Consider the following 20,884-nt stretch of genomic DNA (forward strand, 5'->3'; position numbering starts at 1 on the left):
ATATGTCAGATCTGAAAAGGATAATTGTAACAAACAACTCACATTTCACGCTTTATTTTCTTATTATCAGAATCTTTTAAGAAAAGTGTTGGCATTCCCTTGCTCAAAGATCCCTATTCCAAGAGTGTTTCTTCCAACTTACATTAGAAGAAACAACTAACATCAGGATGTTATTTGGGGTATGTTATTTAATGACTGCAGTTCAGAAGAACCAGGCTGATTTAGTGGGTTCAGTCCAGATTTGGGTGATTAAAGCCTGTACAGCTGAATGAATTGGAAAGACTGTAGCAGCTTTATCTTGATCATTCAACAGGAGAAACTCTTCTGACACCCATTTAGGCTCAGTGCCATGTAAATATTCTGGCATAATTTAATCCTCTTCACTCAGCTTCCTTGCAGCAATCTATGGCCTCTTCAAAAGACTTCTAATACTATTTGCTTCTGAGGATGATAAGATGAATATGATCTGCCTGTTTTAGTGTTTTGCAGATCATTTAGCACTCCCAAAATTTTGAAGTACATAATTATGCTTGAAATAATTAGAATTACAGTTTAAAAAAAAAAAAAAAAAACAAAACAAAACACCAAAACACAAAAGGAAAAAAAAAGGGGGGTGGATTCCTGTAGTAAGTGTGCTAGAAAATCGAAATTGAGTTTGGGAATCCACTATATGTGGCACTCTGAACACTTAGACCTGACCCATTAAAGTTCAACAGTAAAAATCTCATTGAGTTCAAGGAATTCGAGAATATGGAAAGGGAATTCACGGTATTAGTGTATTTAAAAATGAGCAATAGAGACAGGTTAAAATAAGGATCCAGGCACTGAAAAGATGAAAGGCTAAGCAATATAGGGGTGAAAAGTCAAGAATAAGAATTTATTTTATTTTTGTCTTCTTTAATGCAAGAGGAATAAAAAGAATTTTTATGTAACAGAGTGCATATGGAGCAAAGAAGATCCATGTTCTTCCTGGCTCTGGCACTGCTTACTCTATCTTTTATTTCAGCTCTCACGATGGAGCCCATAAACATAGCTTGCTGCAGAATAAAACTTAACATGAAACAGAAATTTTAAGTACACCACCTCCATGATTTTTCCCTTTGCCCCTATTTAAACATATTAATCCATCCTCAAATGTACCAATGCCTTCCACATAAATATGTGTTAAGATACCTTTGATATCCAAGAATATATAAAGCTGCTTATCACCCCCCATTCACAATGCTATACCCTGCCCAAAATTCACTGATAGCACTTCAGAAAAGAGAAACCAAGAAACTGATGTCAGGAATACCCCTGCATTTTTTATAATTGGAGTCAAGGGTCCATTTCCTCACAAACACTTAGAAATCATAGTTTCAGAGACAAATTCTTTGGAAATTTCTCGAAGGAGCACTGATGCATGTCCTGTATTCAGTGACATAAAGCAAAGCTGAGAGATAATTATCCTGTGAGCATGGAGTCAGTGTGAGCATGGAGTCAGTGCAGTGTAAAAAAGGTGCCAAAAATTCCAATGCTGTCATTAACTGCTGCTGGCTGCTTGTCATCTGAGAGTGGAGGACAGCCCATCAGCCTGTACTGGTAGACGGGGAGATGAGAACATACCTATACACAGTAGGATATTTATAAAATCTAATCATGCAGGAAAAAAATACCAAAATTGCCTCACAAAGAGTTGTAGCACTTATTTCAGTTACATGACATTTCATTTTTCCTCTAGAGCCAGCAATGTCATATTGCTGATCTTTCCCTGATTTAAAACTAAGTTTCCAAAAACCTATTAAATACTGAATTTTTGTATCGTCCCTGAATTGAAACAGGATCAAGGAGGGAAAGAACCACTAAATTAGTGGAATGTTTTGCCTCTTTGCTGCTGATCTATTTCCTTTGAAAGCTGTCAACATTAATATTTTTAACTTTTTTTAAAGCATCCGCACTTAAAACAAGGGGTTTCTGCTCTCGCTTCTGTGTTATGCAAATAAGCAAAGAAATTCCTTCTATGTATATGGTGTTGTACTACTAAGTAAAAAAGAAGTGGAGCAGCAGAAATTTGTAGTCTCTGACTCCAGGCACCTCAGGCAGGCAAAGCAGCAGCACTTTAGAAAGGTGCATCCACTCAAAAGCACAATCATATATATGCAGCATATAGGTTTCAATGCATGGTATAGTAAACTTCAGACAGAAGATACAAGGCCAGAAACCTAAAAGTAAGTGCCGTAAGAAGAGAGCTTGATAAATCAAAAGGTTTCACTACTGGCATTGGTCCTGGAAGAGGAACACATTTGTTATATAAAAACCCTACATAATACTTTAAAAAAATTATATTCCATGTTACAGAATAAGAAAAGTACAACTTGAAAAACAATCCCAGTGAGTCTGATCCAAGCCTGCCTAAGTCCTGCCCAAACTGCAACATCAAAGAGAAAGGTGAACTGTTCCTTTGTTCTCCTGCCTGCATGACTATCCCTCAGGAAGTTAGAAAGGAAGTGCTGTTGGTCTTTTAATTACCATAATTTTAGGCATTTCTCTAATTGGATTAGATTTAATCTACTATTTCAACTGATTAATGTACATTTAATTTTATTTTACTGGATGGCCAAGTTCTGTAGACATTTCAAGAGACAACTTGATAAACTTCTAAAACATTTTATCTGATTTCTCTTTCATCTCTCATATTGAGCTGTAAAACACATTTTTCATATTCATAAAGAGTGCCACAAACAGATTTCAGCTGAAGTCTGATCTACATGACAGCTGCTGAAGCCACGGACAAGAAAAACTGTATATCAAATTGAATGAAGCAGGATATAAATGATAGCACCTTCAGTAGAAGGTGCATTGCTAAACATCGCATCAGCAGAGATGGTTAAAATATATTTCTTTGACTATTGCATTTTATTCTCATGGCGATAGCAGATTGAGTGTACTTCTGTTTAGACTTCAGCAGGTCTTATTGTCCTAGAAAGCTCACAGCAGCGAGACTAAGCCAACTCTGAGGTGCTACTGCATAAATTGAAATTTCCCAAACTGAACTCGGTAGTTGAATTCATCTGTGTTAGATGTAAACATAGAGCTTCACTTGGTTCAAATAACCTCCAGGTGCAATTCTCCAGAAAGGGCACATCCTCAAATGGTATGAACTGGCATTGCACCTAACTAACTCTTCATATATTTCCACCTATCCCCTTTTCTTCTTGGGCTTTCAGGAACATCCATTCTCACCTACACAGGCAGGCAGGCTCCCCCCCAGATGGCCAGGAGGAGCTCTATGGAAGAGCTTTGGTGACATTTCCAAACTGGCATGTTTTCAGCTGATGCTTAATCAACAGCAAGATATGCTGATGCTTGGAAACATCAGAGTCCAAAACCAGGTGCAGTTCAAGCGAGATTTCAATTTGACAAGAATATTCTGCAAAGCTCACAAAATCAGTTTGGGGTTCATACAGCTGTCACACTGTGTATAGAAAGGAAGACATTTAAAAACTGTAGCATATTCCCTTGCCCCTACTCTACAGCTCATAAAATAGGAATGGGTCCACTATAAGAATATGAACACTGAGCATATACATTGTTTATCTTGAGGATATGACTGGGCAAACATACAACCATTATTACATTACTTGCCCTTGCTACGTGCCTCTATTTGTAAACCTTCCTTCCCCTCTTGATAGTTCCTCACAGATTTTTAAACAATATTCAATGCATGTGGAGAAATGGTAGGAAAATAGGTAAGGAAGAAAAAAGATGGAAGGCAGGCAAAACAGTCTTTGTCAGAGGAGCTTGAGAGCAGAACGAGATGGCATTTTCAAGGACTGTGCAGCACATACAGTAGTTTCTGTGTAAAGCTGAAAAGAAAAAAAAAAGAAAGTGGCCAATGTTACAGCTTCATAAGCACTTTAATAGGCCCTTTTACTGGTGAGTTCAGTGGCAAAAGGAGTCTCCCCTTTCCTTGGATTTTCTCTCTCTCTCAAAGGTTAACTGGCTTTACGTTTATTTTTTGCACCTTTCTAAAACTACTGAGCCTTATCTGACTGTCTATGTATTAATCTTATAACTTTAGTAATGTGAACTTAGTTATGGTCTTCACTCTCATTTTTACGTATGCAGCTGTTGCATCTACATTGACATAACACTGTTTAGAAGCATTTTGGCACATGTTGGATGTTAACAGTTACTATATAAACCAGTTTCATTTCAATTTCATAGAGAGATCAAAATACTCACAAATGTCAGATCTGTGCCCGCTCCTATACTTATATAACTTGAAAATACAAGTCATCACGCATGTAATACACCCAGTGGCAGGTGCACCCACCCAATGAAAATAGGACTTCTTGGCTGCTGAAGTGTAGCAGCTCCTGATTGCCTTTGTTCTCAGAGCTTCACGTTAGTTGGGGCCTTTGGCCAATAGAAGCCACTATTGACCACAGATCAGATTCAGCCTGGGTATCAATGGAGGGCCCTGGGGGAGCCATTTGGAGCTCGTCCCCTGGAGCAGCACGCTGCAAGAGGACTCTCCCCTTGGGTTGGGATGCCGCCCAAGGAAACTCCTTGAGGTGACTCACTTGTTAGGTGAGTGATAGAGCCTTTTGGGTTGTTATTAGACCCCAGGGAGTGGTGCTTTGTTTGTTATGCATTTTGGGTTGTCATTAGACCCCAGGAAGTTGTTCTGTTCTCCTCTCACAGACATTTGAACCTGTAATTTGTGGAGGGCTAGTTAATTGTGTGACAATAAATTTCTAACTTTTGGTGGTTGGTTGTTTATTTGAGAGCCTCCATAACACACCCACACACCCTTTTCTTAGCATGGACTAAAGTACAGCTCAAGTACAATATATATATACTATGATGGTTTTAAACTCTTAACATCAGATTAGGGATTTAATTATGTGTTAATAAAATTATTTGTATGGATGTTTCGGTGGAGGACTGAAAGACCCATCCATATAAACTCTTACTAAGAGCATGACTGTCAACATCTAAATACATTCTACATTTCTTTTAAGAGTTTCTGCAGAGATTTTCTTTGATCAAAATCTTGTACCACCTGAATTTCTGTACATGCTAGAACATGGAATATATTTGTTTATACTGTTGCATTATAAGATGGTATGACATATTAAATATTATGCATATTCCTACATTTTTGTCTGAATATCCCTATTCAGGCAGTATAAGGGAGAGGGGAACTGTCTGATGCATGCCATCTATAAAACTCAGTAATTCAAAGATCTAAATGATAAATGTCATGCTATGGTAGTTCTGTGACACTGTGTAGAGGACCTATGTGTCTAAACCAGCGGATGTATCACATTCCTCATTTAGATAAGACTTTTAGTTGCTACAAATGTTATCAAAATCCTCTATTTTTTCTCTATTTACTAAAATATAATAATCTTCTATCAAAAATATCTTGTTAAGCACTTTTATTTTCATAAAGCAAAGGTTGGCCTTAGCACACAACAATCAATGATGGAGATTTACATTTACAGCATCTTAATTTCTTAATGTCTTTTTAGTCCCTAACTTAGTTTTGAAAATTTTCACAGAATAGACTCTCTATAGTAATTGCCACTAAACAAAAAGGTGCTTTTCCATTCAGTCTGTGAATGTTTACCTTCAGTATGCAGCAATAGCACACACCGCAGTGGTTTTATACCAGCTTTCTCCTGAAATCAGGAAACAGTCCAGTTTTCAATGCTTTTCCTTAGAACTTCTCATCTTTCAGTATGACATTTTATCCACTTATTTATTTTTATAAGGATACTTCTCCCTAATAAATGTTCTATGGAACTCAAAGGTTTGTGTAATTGAATTAACAGGTTTATAGAAAATAAGTTATAGCCAAAATTGCAAAGGTGGGCGTGGGGAAAGAAGGAATATTTCAGCAAGATGCAGCCTATTATGTAAATTTGTCACCACATGCCATACATAATGAATAAACCTTGTGCTCTTAACACTTTGATTATAGACTATACAGACAATGCAAATTAAAATTCCTGCTGCTCTATAAACGCAATGAGAGGAAATTATGTAAATTTTAACACATTAGATTGATTTGGTTGAAATGAAACCTGTTCCACTTGATGTTTTAGGGGAAGAGCCACAATTACAATGATTGAGAAAGTGCAGTGTTAATGAAGTGTGTTATTGCTAATCAATTCCTCCTCCTCTGGTAATGGCACAGGCATGTGCACTGTCACTACATCATTCACTGGCAAATGTAACCACTCACACCACCACACAGTTTATATGGCAGAAATTAAGGCTTCCATAAACTCATGTATCTGTTTAACATCATGGTCCTGTTTAACATCAGAGATTTCACAGTAAAACTATGATAGACATTCACGAAAGATGCTTGTTCTCATATGTATATATATACACATGCACAAACAACATGTGTGTGTGCGTGTGTGTATACATATAGATACACACACACAAAACCTTTTGGCAATACTGCCTGGCTGACTCTAATACTACTATCTTGAATGCCACTGTAGATTTGCCATGATACCAACACTTTTGAGCAAAATAATCACTGATCTCTTGGAGAATATGGAATGAGATTATCACATGGCAACAATTTGAACATGTTTAGTTAATTGAAATGAGAAGCAAGGTCTTCCAAGCTTGAAAGAGAGGTTTCCGTCCAAATTGAAGAAACTGACAAATCAGACTCAGTGGTTTCAAAGGTTTCACGCAAGCAATGTATTCTTCCAATAACAGAGTTACCTGGGAATTGTAGTAGGAATTTGGAACATCTTTGCAACTGAGTATAGTCGATTTCATTCTGTAACCTTATTGTGAGGAACTGCAGTGCACACAGCTGATATAGCAGTTTTACAGTTAGCCGGCATGTGAAGTAGATGATACCTTCTTTACACAAAGCAGAGGAGCATGTGTCTCCAAGCATGTCACCATTTTAAACAAAATACTTTGCAGAGCTCCTCACCAGCATGACAATGAATTGCAGAATACTGCATTGCTATCTTCTCTTAATTATTTACTGTTATATGAGATAATTAATTAGATTATTTATCATAATTTTGCAGTCTTTTTGTTCTATAAAAATTTCCATGGCATATTTAAAGAAAAATTTTCATTTGCAAAATGATCTGCAGTATCAGAAATTTGTGGCACTTCTAATTTTGCAGGTAAATATGAGAAGGTGGGATGAGCCATCCCATTTTATTTTCTTTCTATTTGTATAACTTTTATATTATTCTGGGAAACATTTGTCACCACATGTAGTGACTGCATTTGTTTCCTGTCTCTACTGACTTGTCTCCCACTAATGTATTTCTGTTCCTGCTAAGATACAAGGAAGCACTCTGCACAGAGACATCTCACCGGCTTCAACAGCAGTTTGACACACAGGATTGTTGCAGGTCGTGAATATAACACATACAAAATCAGGACAACACAGGCAATGACAGAGCTTTTATGCAGAAACGACATAGCAGATAAACATGCAACACACACACTAAGACTGGCACTTACCACAAGAACTTTTAGTATATTATGTTTGGTCCATGAACATGCTAAAAAGAGGGGTCGGGCCCCAGCTGTGAAAGGAAATTTGGCAGACCAAAAGAAGAAAATGCAAAATTAAAAATAAAAGGGAAAGATACAAAGGAATTACTCTTTCCTAGAAATAAAGTGACATTTAGTTTTACAGATTGAGAATCCATTCTTGTATCAGCATGCACATCTCTATGTTTAGGATTTTAAAAATGCCAACCAATTTTTGTTTCATTAATCCTGAACTAACATGCCACCAATGGTGAGAAGCACAGAGTGCGCTTCGGACCGAGCACTGTTCCTTCAAACCATGGGCTTCTCTCACTACCCTAAATTTCTTCTGACTTTTGGCTGGGGCTGCTGGAGGAATCAGCTATAAACTCTCTCCTCCACATTAGGGTGCACAATCTACATTACACTGTTCTAATTAGACTCTCAAAGCATGACGTGGTCAAAGAGCCACTCAGGTCTTGGCAAACAGAGATTTGCAAAACAAAACACGAAAAATCATGGAAAACTGAGGAACAGGAAAAACAGTGTCAACCAAGTGAACTTACAGGAGTAGGAGCTAAGCATTTTGGTTTGCAAGATTTGGTACAAATGTTTAGTTATATAAAATAAATACAAAGAATCACAGTGGTAAATATGTCACCCCACAGAAATTGGCTTAATTTCCAGCTCTCAAAGATCCTAGAAAACTGAGTCTCTCCACATTAGCTTTTGCTTGAATTCTTTGACTTCAGACTGTTTTGTTTATAGGAAAAAAATCTCTTTGATGTTGGAATATTAGAAGGAGTGAAACAATAAATTTCCCATATTCTAATATCCAGACATCCTGAGCTTGTTCAAGGACCCCTTGATTCATGAAGGCAAATAATTAAATTACCTGAGCTTTGATCAAGGAGTTGCTGCAGTCCCTTTTTGATGTAGAATGTGGCTGTTTGAAGCTCCAGACAGATAACTAGCCCATATGTTTTTTAACCCTTTTGCCACTAGTAGCAGATTTTATGCAGTGTTCTGGCATTTCAAAGTGAGCACCACAATATCATTTGGGGACGCTGCCCCAGTAGGAGTGTAGTAGGTCTAATAGGATCCTTATACCACAGACTTGACAGGATGTTTATTCAAAGGCTGAAACTCTTCCTCCTAAATAAGCTGAAATTATTTTTAATTCAAGTTAACTTGCTTTGGAAGCTGCTCTTTAGACGGCATATCACCGAGACACATCAAAATACTCCTGAGAAGCAAAGGAGTTTGCCTTTACAATACAAGAGTTTTCATCATGTTCCATACTTTCCAACTATTTCCCCCAGAAGACATGTGAGGGGGCACACACTCATCTAGTCAGGTGAAGGAATGCTCTTAAAATAGGAAAAACAGATAGACAGATTTAAGCCTTTCATTCTTCCCTCTCCTCAAATGCAAGCACGGGGATGAAGTCATCTTTGCCATTAACAAGTCAAAGTCCTAACCATGCTGCCTGAAAAATGGAACAGAAACTAGAAGTCAGTAGAGATGCTGTCCTGTCAGCTCATTTGTAATTTTGAATATGATTACTGAAAGAATTCCTCTCCATAAATGAGGAATTATGCTCCTCTTCATCCATTCTAGGATTCTTTCGGGACATGAGGAGATTACTAAAAGGGCATAATTAGAAGGCATAATTAATGTATAGGGATCTCTTACTCAGTTCCCTATATACTTCAACAACATAGCCATATATATATATACACACACCCCTAATTTTAGCAACAGTTCCATGGATTGTGGAAATTACTTCACCAGATCACCAAGAAGTGGAAAAAAAAGTTTTGCAACAGGACTTTTTCTGGTATGATTCATGGTAGAAAGGCATCTGTCCTTCAAGGCACAGCTGTGGAAAGGATTCATGTCATTCAGACTGACATCTCAATGCATAAGGATATAGGCTTAAGAAAGCATAATGAATATGCCTGGCTTACTACAGATAACAGGCAAATTATTTGGAGGCATGAGCACACAGATAGAAATTCATGTCTTTACATTTAAAACATTTGATATGTTATTTAAAAGTTGGTATGTTTTTAATTTGTTGGAAAATAAAACTTGGGATCTTTTATAAAGCCTGGAGGGGAAATGTGCATAATCAATTGATAAGCACAAGAAAGGAAGTTAATGTGTATACAAATTTATGTTTTTTCCATTGTCACAGGAGCTGCATATATAACTAACATGTGAAACAGAAAACTGTCATATCTGAGTGGCTCAAAATACTCCTTGTAACACTATTGAAAAGTGTGAAAGGGGGAGCGGCTGATCTCAAATTCAAGAAGCAATTAGCATTCATTAACTCAAAGTAATAAACTGCCCAAGGCATTTATGGGTTAAATATAGTCTACTTTTAAGCACATGGAAACAGTTAAAACACAAGCTTTTCTGCAGTTTATTTTGAATGATTTCATTTCTAGTAAAAAGGGATTTAATTTCCAGATGGGGTATACCTCTAGGCAAAAACATATTTCTTCTCCAGTAGGCAAAATGATTTAATACCAATGGAAAAGTCTTTTGTACACATTATTAATTTCATTTACATTAATTTCTTTTCTTAATAAAGTATCAATGATCTTCTGTACATTTTTTGCAAAAAATAAATAAAAGTTAAAAATCCCATTTTTGGTAGCTCTCACATTATGTACAGCTTTCAAGAAATGACTTGCTAGTCATTCATTTTTGAAAGGAAATGTCATAAAGGCTAAGTTGTTCCACAGACTGTATATGGTGATAGTCAGAAACAGGGTTCAACAGCTATGAGAACAAAATACAGATTTTCACCCAGTTCATCAGTAATGTGATACATGTAGACAATCTGGTACAAGTCTGCTACAGAGGATGGCCTACAGAATCTTATGAAGGCTGTAATTACAGCTAGCATACTTTCTGACCTCAGGCTCATCATAAAAAAAGCCAAGGTCATAACAATGAGCAACTGTCAAATCTTGGTAAGTATCGGAGCTGGCGCTTTCTCTACAGACTTGATTATTCCAAACTCATTTCTTATTCAATTTGATCGGCTAATTAAACAAATATTAGTGCAATTTCTTACATATGATGGTGTATTGATAGCATTCCTAACACTAGTAGGACTAAAAACTGGCTTAGCTCTGAAACGCACACATCCATGTAAACTGTTTGAAAACATCAGTTAAGGTAATTACCAAAACTACTATAAATTTCCATATCAAGGATATCAATACCACTGTCAATTGAATAACCCCATGGACTCCAATACAGTTTCTGTTTTATATCAGGCTGACTGGACAGAATTTTAACCAGTAAAGTGTAAATGTCAGATAAATAGTTTAAACCTGCCTGCTCATAGAAGTTATTAAAAAAAAAGCCTGCTAACAACAATAACAAAATTCTGAGCATATGTTAAATAAGGTGGACATTTCCCTAGCCTTCTAAATGTACAAATACATGCTGAAGGTCACAACGAGGTGGCATTCAATGTCAACTCAATGCCATTCCAAAAAAATTAGACTTTTGTAATTTGACTTTTGATTTTCATCATGTGTTTTGACGGCTCCTTTAAAACCCAGGCCAGCAGCCACTTACTAATTTGTGATGCTATAGAATCACAGCACATCACTGCAATACGGAGTAAACCTTTGTGTTACCTTTTTCAATGGAGTTCATCATGTCCTAGTTACATATGACATCTGCATATTCCATATAAACAGTCTAGTGAGACAGGCTGGTTTCCATTTCCTTTTTCATGAGATTACTTGAGTATTTCTCAGATCACACCAATGTCACCTTATTAAAATGTGGAGTTTTCTCTGTTATGAAGTAAATATATAGTAAGTCATTGAACATACTGAGAATTAGTTTTTATCTATCTGACTGCTCCCAGTAGCTTGACGTACACCTAGACAAATACAAAGACAGACTTCTGCTTATGGATCCAAAAAAACTAAGTAATGTCTAGAGAAGGTAACTGGACATTACTAACTACAAGATTGTACTGAGGGGTATAATTACACTAGCAGCCTAGGAATAGGAAGCCCTTGATTAATTCAGGTAGCAGTAACAGATAAAGAAGGCAATTGGGAAGCCTGACTCAATCAGAGAAGAATGTCACCACATTTGAGAATAAGTGGCAATGGTTGAGTAAAGCAGACTTATGAAAATATAAAGCAAGGCTAGAAGAGTCCATTATACCTGATAAAATGGAGGTTATGGGAGGGCAGAGCAAAGTTTGCATTGAAAAGTAGGAAACTTTGAGGGTGAAAAGTTCACTGAATATTAAATTTGGTGCTGTAGAGGAGAAGCAGAAGTTAATAAACTGAGGCACAAGAAATATCATCTAAATATAAGCAAGTTCAATGAACTCAAGATGATGATGCAGGCACCTGAGAAACCAAGTACTATGCCTAGGAGCACAGGCTCTGTCTTACCGAGGTCGGATAGACAGTAACTATAAATATTGTATATGTTTTATTTTAACCCAGATCATGTACATACCCCAATTAGCTCTGAAGTGTCCAAATCAATTTTCTTTGTACAGTAGACTATGATAGTACATAGTAGTACACTGTACATAGTAGACTATGAACAGTACAGGATTTGGGAATCATTGAGGAAGGGATCATCTTAAACTATCTTTACTCCAACAGTATAGTCAAAGACTGCACCATAGAAAACCAATACTAGGGATCTCCAAGAGGACTGTTAAATTTAATACTCGAAACATGACTACATATTCATAGTTTATGAACATATTTTTTTATGTATAAATATTGCAAAATTCACAATTGTAAGGAAAGAAATATGATGACCATCCTAAATCTGACCTGCAGTCACTTGCATTGCTACCTAATCAGCCCTTTTGTATGTAAATGATAAATTGTTTGTATGTAAATGTCAATGCCTGCTATGTTTTCTTCTTGCTTTAGAAAAATAAATGCTATGTAAATTGCCACCGTGCTAAAAAGAATTGAAATGCATACTAATCAGACGTATTCTCTGAGCTATACCAGCTATAACTGGAACGGTAACAAATAAAAAGGCAACAATCAGTGGTGGACAAAGTTTTCTATGCGAATCTGAGCCCCAAGTAAAATTATTATTCAACTGCTTTTCAAAATTTTGAAACCTCTTATGTCTGGAGAAATTAGGTTTGAAACTGTGAATGAACAGTAACTTTCACTAATGTGAAACATTGAAGATCTTCACTGGAATTTCAATTACAAGAAAAATATGCTGAAAGAGAATGGGAAGGAGACATTATCTTTAAAAATATCTGTTCGTTGTGTACATAGGATAAATGTTTGAGTGATTCTTCAGTTACATCATTTTGGTAATCTCTGTGGTTAAATAATGCTGGTTACATGCAATATGAAACTGGAGGTTTTGAGCACTGCACTGTATATATTGAATTAACCTGGCAGCATTCAACTGTTTTAATATTGGTTGTTCTTCAGAAAAAGCTTACAATAATCTCTGCCCTGACCAGAAGGGAACCTGTAATGAGGAAATGTGCTAAAATCTTGTCTTGAGTGGTGATCTAAAATGAACTGAGTGATACTTAGAAATACATAACTACGTCAGTATGTGGTCAAGTCTGCTGAAAGGTAGGACTGCTTGTCAGAAGCACTGCTCTGGAAAGGACAAGATTTAATCCTAATATTTCAAGTGCATTTTTTAGTGCTAATGAGACTTGGTTTTTATTTTGTAAATGCTATTCAAAGTCCTGTATTTACCTCAGGATTTCTCTCAGATAAAACTAAATTATTATTTCCAAAAAATGGGTATAAACTTTTTGAATGTCAATTTTCTCAAACAATTTAAAGGTTGCTTTTTTTTTTTACCTGTTGCTTCAATTAAAATTTTCCAGTAACACACAAAAATTAACTATATAAATGAAAATATACATAATTTTACATAAAGTACACATAAGATGTAGGCAGGTGCATAATGTTACACGACTCTAAAAAGGTCTAAGAATGTCTGTGGGCTGGTATAGTTACAGGTATTCTGCTCTGGTAATGAAAATACATTTATTTTTGGTTCAAATGCCAGCCAAGTTTGCACAAACTCTATTTCTTTTGTTTTCCTTACAATGTCTACATACCCCAAAAAAAAAAAAAAGTTGATAAAAGATGAAAGGAGTAACGCAGTTATTCATTCAGCAGCCAAGATCTTTGAGATAATTACTTTAAATCAAGAAGGGACAGACCATTTAAATTTATGACTTAATGCCGACACATGCATGTATTAATAAAATAGTTAGCATTAATGGAAATAGGGTTTAGTCTCCTGATTCAAATAGAGCTATCATTTCTGGTTTATACTGAACTAATGACTTATCCTTGGCAGAATGATATGTATGCATGTATTTAACTATTTAACTTAACCACTGAGACCAATTAATATGTTTCTGAACTTTTATTTTATTTAAAAATATATATCAGCAGCCTCACTGGGATAAAAATTATGTTGAACCAGAGTCTATGGCACCAGTTTAACCTTAAATGTAATACTTTCACATCAAATATCTGATAATCTCACTGTATAAAATGAAGAGTAATGAAATGCAGTGCAGAAGCAGCAGCTCTTCAATGGGATTGGCATCAAGTTAAGGAAATTTTTAGTTTACCAAGCTAGCATAGACTCTGTGTGATTAGGAGCTGACATGAGAAGAAATGGTGGCTGCAAGAGGGTGCACCATAAATTTAATCTCTATCCCACTTGCTAGCGTGAGGATAGAAGCAAGGAACAAACCTGTGCACAACCATCTAATCCAGGTTGTTTTCAAACTATGGTGTAGTGATGATGCACAGTGGCGGAGAAAGAAAACCTGCACTAGTTGAACTGAACAAAGATAAGGCAGCTAAATGCTTAGTGCTGTGAAGCTCACAAATATGGAAATTCTGCGAATTGTGTTTTAAAGGGTTATTGAATATAATTCCTTCTGCTCATCACTCCAGTCTTCGCCTGTGGGGGCCTGTGTCTCCACAGCATCATCAGGAGTTCATTGGAAGAGTGTCAGACCACACCAACACAATTAACTGAAAGCCCAAGTGTAATTACGGGCTAGATAGGTACTTCCTACATCTTACATTCATGTATCAAAGTTCTGTTCAATTTTGTCTATTTTATAATACTTTATGATCCCCAATTGCATTTTATGCTAGTTTATCTATAATATGGCTACAGACTATCTGTTGATAAACTATTAAAGCATCATCGTAATAATGAATTATATTTGGAAACCTATTGCTGCATTGTTCACAAATCACTCTGGAAAATCCTGGCTCTTTTACATTCAGTTACTTCGTTCTTTTCTTTTAATCCATTTACATTGATTTCTACCACTCCAACTCTGCCTGCCATTGCATTACAATTAAGAATTCTGATGAACTCTTGCTGATTCAGAAGGGAGAGGGCTCTTACTCATTGCCAAACTTTGGAGAAAAAACACAAAAACCCCTTAGAATTTGCTTAAGCCAGCACTTTAAAATTGAAGAGCTAAATTATGGCTCACAGAGCCAGCAGAGCTCCGTGGGACTGGGATGCCTGAAAGCCACCACACCACCCAAGCAGTTATGGAAGAAGGCCTTATGCCTTTGTCAGGCAAAATTAACCATAATGTCACCTTCCCCACGGGCACTACTCAGCAGCAGGGCTGGCTGCTCCAGATATTTGTCTCTGAATTCCTGCTGGCTTGCAAGGCATTGCTCATGTCCCAGCCCTGCATAATGTTCTCTGGAGAGCCTTGAACATGACTGGCAGCTCTAACTTTTCCACCCACCTTGACAGCATCTAGCAGTTTAAGGGATGTTCCCTGCCTTGGAGCACAGAGGATGGGCAGTTAATGGGTCTCAGACGGCTCTTTGCAACACAGTGCTCCTCAGCAAAGCAGTGCTCATTTTCCAGAGCAGTAGGTACTAATCCTCTCACCAAGAGTTGTTACTCTTAAGATAATTCTTAACTAATATCCTAAATCAGGTGATTGACAGAAAACTGTACAACTATTATGGTACTATGTTGCCCATTTTTGGCATCGGTTGTAGACATTTTTTATTAGACATTAGTTTCTCTGGCTGCATATCTGCCCAAGTGGATGTAATACAACATTATAAAATTCTGTACTCTGTTATTTATAGTATATATTTCTTATACACAGGAATTTGATTGGCATATGAGTCAGATCAAAGACCTGTGCAACGCAGCATCCTGACTTTAGCGATACCTCAAAGCCGATGTCTAGGGAAGAACATCAGAACAGGGCAGGTGGAAATGAGATTCCTTCCAAGCCTACAACCATTTAAAACTTATACTGTCATCTATGTCCTTTTTGGTCAGCATTCTCAATGACGGGTTGTAACAGTATCTTTTATAGTCCAAGGCGCTAGAGGATATGCAGAAATGATTTGGACCAATCTACTTTTCTCAGTTCTTCAGTTGTAAGCTCCACTGACCTGGATGTGTGCAGGTAAAATTAGACCAATTTGGCCTAATATGTCTTTTTTCTATCAGGGATGTCTTCATAAGATCTCTCAAGCATGACAATATTTTTGAAAGAAATATTTTTTGGTTTGCCATATCATCTTTTTTCTGTCTTTAAACTCTTTCTTCTGGCATAGCAGGAACTGACACTGTCTTTGAAAAAGGAAGAAAGAGACAGCAAACCCCTTAAAAACCACTGCCGCCGAGAGGACTGAGCTGTTTATTTTACACCTCGACTCCAGCTGTGGCACTCTTCAGACAATCTGAAGTCACAGGATTCCAAAACTTTGTAGTGAGCGCCAAGGTGGTAATACGACGCCGAAGGTAACGCGATCCACTGACTAGAAAGATGTTAATCCTGACAAACTGCCTGAGCATTAGCCCGAACCACGGCGAGATTGAATCCTGTCTCCCCTGAGAGGGCCAGCAACGCTGGTGGTAACAAAACGGCTTTTCATAGCGCCCTGACAAGCAGCCGGGCCGGCGGCGAGGCAGCGAAGAGCATCAGTGCCCTCTAGTGCCCGCCCGCCCCGGGCCGAGCCAGCCGCGGGCCCGGGCCCGGCCCGCCCGCCCTGGGCCGAGCCAGCCCCGGGCCCGGGCCCAGCTCGCCCGCCCGCCCCGGGGCCCGGGTCCAGCCCGCCCGCCCCGGGCTGCTGCGGAGCGCCCGGCGGCGGGAGCCCGCGGCTGAAGCCGCGCCCCCGCGGCCTTCGTCGGGCCGCCCTCAGCGGACCTGTTGAGCAAGGCGGAGCCATAGCGAGGCTCAGCACCGGCAGAACGGCTGCCACAAACCCCGGCTCCTCCAGGCAGAGCTCTCCTCTGGGAGCACCGTGTGCGAATTTGGTACCCTTCGGTAATATTTAAATGACTTTAAAGTCCTTACTTAGGAAGAGAAAATGAATGGGTTTAATAATGCGGCTTACGCAGGCTTGCACTTAAAGGAATCAATAATTTCACAGTCTAACAGTATCTTAGCCTTCAGTACCAAAACCCTAACACAGGACTACATTTTCTCCTAAAATACTATAAAAGACTTTTAGAAGTATATGACTACAATGTTCCTTAACTGATAAGAGATAAAGTAAAATACATATAGGTGTCATAAAATGACAATGCTTAAGTGCAAAGTAATTGCACCTCTTAATTCATATGGACAAAGTGCCTGATCCAAACTACATTTAAATCTATGGCCATCTTTCCATTCATTTCCCTAAACTTTGGCTTGGCCCCAACAAAGGGACAATGAAAACTGAAGTGCCATTTAAAAACAAACAAAAAAAGGGGTATAGCATAGGAAATTATACACAGATTTTTAGCTTTAAATGCTAGTAGAAAAACCCAGACACAAAAAAAGTCTAGAAAGTGTGTTGCTAAACTGTTCCAAATTAATTGATTCCAGATGAGACCTCTGTTTCTCACACACTGAAGATATTCCTCTAAACATCCAGCTCACAAAATGGATTCAAAATTGGTTTAGGGTGTTCACCAAAAAGAGGAGACACTAGTTTTCAGTTTGAAATTACTTTAAATTTCTATGATGTCTGAAGCTAGAAATAACATCTAAGAATACTGTGGAAATCTCAGCAATAAAACATTTTTTTTCAAGTTATGCTTTGTTTAGTTACACCATTTGCAGAAGACAAAAATGTTAGTCTGCTGGAACTCTGAACTTCACATATGTTTCTTACACTAAATTAAATACATCTAGTACTGTCAGAGTAAGATATTAACTGAAGCTGAAATCACATTATATATTTTAAAGCATTTTATCAGATAAATCACAGAAAACATTCTAATCTTTGTAGTTTCCCCATATTGTTATGCAAAAGAAAAATTAATTTGGCTGTCCTGTCTCTCAATCAACCTTTTCCACACATATTTCCTTCTGAAACTGCTGATGATAAGTCGCAATGGCTTATCTCATCTCTTGACATACCCTATTGTAGCAGTATTTCTGGTAATAAAGTAATGTAGTTATTAGGATTTTTTTGGATAGGCAACACTTAAAATTTTAGCAAAGTTAAAGCTGATGTAGAGAAGTCTATAAATAGCATTCTCTGTCCATGCTCATTCTCTGATGCTCTAGTGCAAAGCTGAAGTGAAAAGAAATAAATATCCTATTCCAGGGCCTAAGAACAAGAGCCTGAAGGAGAAAGATGTCTTTTAGGCAATTCTCCTAAAGAATTTTCAATTCTTTTATTGAACATCTCGTTCTTAGTACTGTAACTTTATTTTGTTGTTCTCCTGCAAGAGGAAGGAGAACTGCTTTAGAAGTAGTCAGAAACTTCTGTTTTCTAGAGTGTAGTAGACTAAGAAATAAGCTAGAAAAATGTTTTGTGTTAAGGTATGAAGCTCAAACCAGACCTTCTGCTCTCAATCTCCCTACTGTTCTTACTGCCTATCTCCCCAGCAACATGAATCGCGCCACTCTGCTATGAAAATGCTGTTCGTAAGCAAACATCTGCAATTCCACTTCCACATACTTCTATGTATGTCTCCATATAAAAATCATCCAAAGGATTGAGTACAACCATCGATTTGTGTTCCAAATCTCAGTGGGCAGACCTGACTGAGGCAGATGTCAGATTAATTATTGCAGAACTTCTACACTGAAAGCAAATTTATTTATTGGTACACGTTAGCCAGCATAGAAAAAGAGAACAAAGTATTTACCTGGAGAATCACAGACTTTGAAAACACTGAAGCAAGCATAAGAGCAAGGGAGGGGGGAAAAGAGACGGACATTCAGTATCGTCCGAGTGCGTGCCTCCCTGCTTCTGAATCTGTTAGTGCTTTTCTCATTCAACAGTTTCATTATTAAATACTTAAAAATATTTAATTTCTTAATAGAGGGGTGCAGAGTCTGTGAAATTCTTATTGTATCACCATCACAAATCAACAGGAAGAAAGTCTTTCCCAGGGAGTTACTAGTCATTGGAACGTGAAAAAGAAATGAGCATTCTCCTTATAAAGGGCCAATTTCTGAATTAGTGACCTCATTTGCTAAAGAGGTTCCTTTGTCACAGATATCTTGGTAGGTAAATACTGTGTTACACAGCCACACTGTCTTTTGTAGCAATGGTACAAATAAGACCTCCTAGCACATACCGGTTCTCTCCTCGCTAAATGAATATTTAAAAGAGTAGACAATAAAGAGGGACTTCTATAGAAGGTAAAGGCATTTATATCATGATGTCAGACTGCTATATGTGCTCCCGAAGGACTTCACAGGAAGCACTTTTAGAATAAAAGTTAATGGTATTTATGGGGACCTACAGCCTGATCTATTTTACCTTTCTTAGGGACGTGCTTATGCATGTATCACCCAAGAGTCTAATGCTTTTTGGACTAGCCCGTATTAGAGACAGATACCATTTTGGTACCTTGTGAATAGTAACGCATTTGAAAGCCAGCAAGCAAAATGTATTTTATGTATACATATACATTAAAAAAAATCAAAGTCTTTCCTTTTTTTTTATTCTGGATAGAGTATCCTTCATTTCATGCGCTCACAATTTCTGCATATCCATTTCATGCCTGGGAGCTACAGTGCAACTAAAACATTTTCAGTTCGGGGCTTTCAATATCTGCTTATCCGGAGGAACATTTTAAAACGGACAAATGCTCGCCTTCCCCCCTCCCCGCCCTCCCCCCAGAGCAAGAGCTGAAGAATTAAAAAAAAAAAATAAAAAAGATACCGTTTGCCACAGTGTTTCCTTTCTCCCTCCGGAGAGACTACCTCGCCCCTCCGGGGCGCCCGCCGGCCGCCTCCGCGCAGGGCTGCGGCACAGCCGCGCAGCTCGCCCGGCGCTGCCCGCCCCCAGCCCCGCTCGCCAGCAGCCCCGGCCCCGCTCGCCAGCAGCCCGCTCCCCGCGGCACAGCGCCTGTCCCCCGCCACTCGCCCCAGCCCCGCTGCTGCTGTCAAGTTTCTGGTGCTCACACACACGCGCGCATCCTCCCGCTCGGTCCTCCTGCTCCGAGCTGCAGGAGACGACCATTCCCCCGCCACCCCGCTCCTTCCCCTTCCCGAGCCACCTCCTCGCCCGGCAGCAGCGCGCCCTGCACCCCGCCGCGCTGCTCACCCAAGACAACTCCGGCGCCGGCGTGCCCCGCTGCTCCCCGCCGCTTTCCGGGGCTCCCCGCGGCGTTCCGGGGCTCCCCGGGGCACGCGGCTGCGGCCGCCGCTTACCTGCGGGTCCAGCGGGGCTGGCCGCTTCCCTTGGCCACCTCCGGAGGAGGGAGAGGAGGCAAGTCCCATTCACAACTAGACACTGAGCAGACACGGCAGCATCTTCAGCCTATTACACTCCACTGGCAGCGGCTGCTGAATGAGGCTCCGAGCTAGTGGCAGGAATTAGAAAGAGGGAGGGAGGGGAAAGGGGAGAGGAAAGGGGAGAGGGAGGGAGAGGGAGCAAGGGGGAGTGAAGCAAGATTAGAGGAAGGGAAAAGCTGGAGGCTGTTGCTTCTTCTCTATTTTCTTCTCCCTTCCCCCCACCCCAAGAGGAAAGCAGACCCCAAAGCCTGCCCCCCCGCAGGGCCCCGCGTCCTGAGTGCCTGCTGATGCCCGCAGGGGAGAAGTTGGGGTTGGAAGGGCAAAGGGAGGGGGGGCAAGGAGCCCAGGGCACCCTCTCGCTCTGCTCAGACAGTCCCAGGGATGGGTAGGGTACACCGTCCCCACCCCACGGGTCAGTTCTGCACCCCCTCAGCCACACAGGCACCCACACGCACATCTGCGAGGGACCCGGGGACACCCATCCTGCTGTTCTGGCAGACTGCAGGGAGGGATGCCCTATCCCTTCCCTGTCGCCACTCCTCTGCAGGCAGCCCAGGACCACCCCACGGCAGCGGCAGCACCGCGGGTGGGCTGAAACCC

At 39.3% G+C, this 20,884-nt stretch overlaps 1 protein-coding gene across 2 annotated transcripts in view; it reads right to left on the bottom strand.

The window, feature by feature from the left end:
• Positions 1 to 20,352, bottom strand: part of CDH11 (cadherin 11) — an 83,717-nt gene extending 63,365 nt beyond the window's left edge. Inside the window, exon 1 of one of the 2 annotated variants that reach the window (XM_074839566.1) lies at positions 20,094 to 20,352. The gene's annotated coding sequence lies outside the window, so the exon portion shown is untranslated. The remainder of the gene's footprint in view (positions 1 to 20,093) is intronic. The other variant, XM_074839564.1, reaches the window with a different exon arrangement.
• Between the last annotated feature and the right edge of the window lie 532 nt (positions 20,353 to 20,884).

This window comes from Strix aluco, chromosome 14 (assembly GCF_031877795.1).
Source record: "Strix aluco isolate bStrAlu1 chromosome 14, bStrAlu1.hap1, whole genome shotgun sequence".
NCBI lineage: Eukaryota > Metazoa > Chordata > Aves > Strigiformes > Strigidae > Strix > Strix aluco.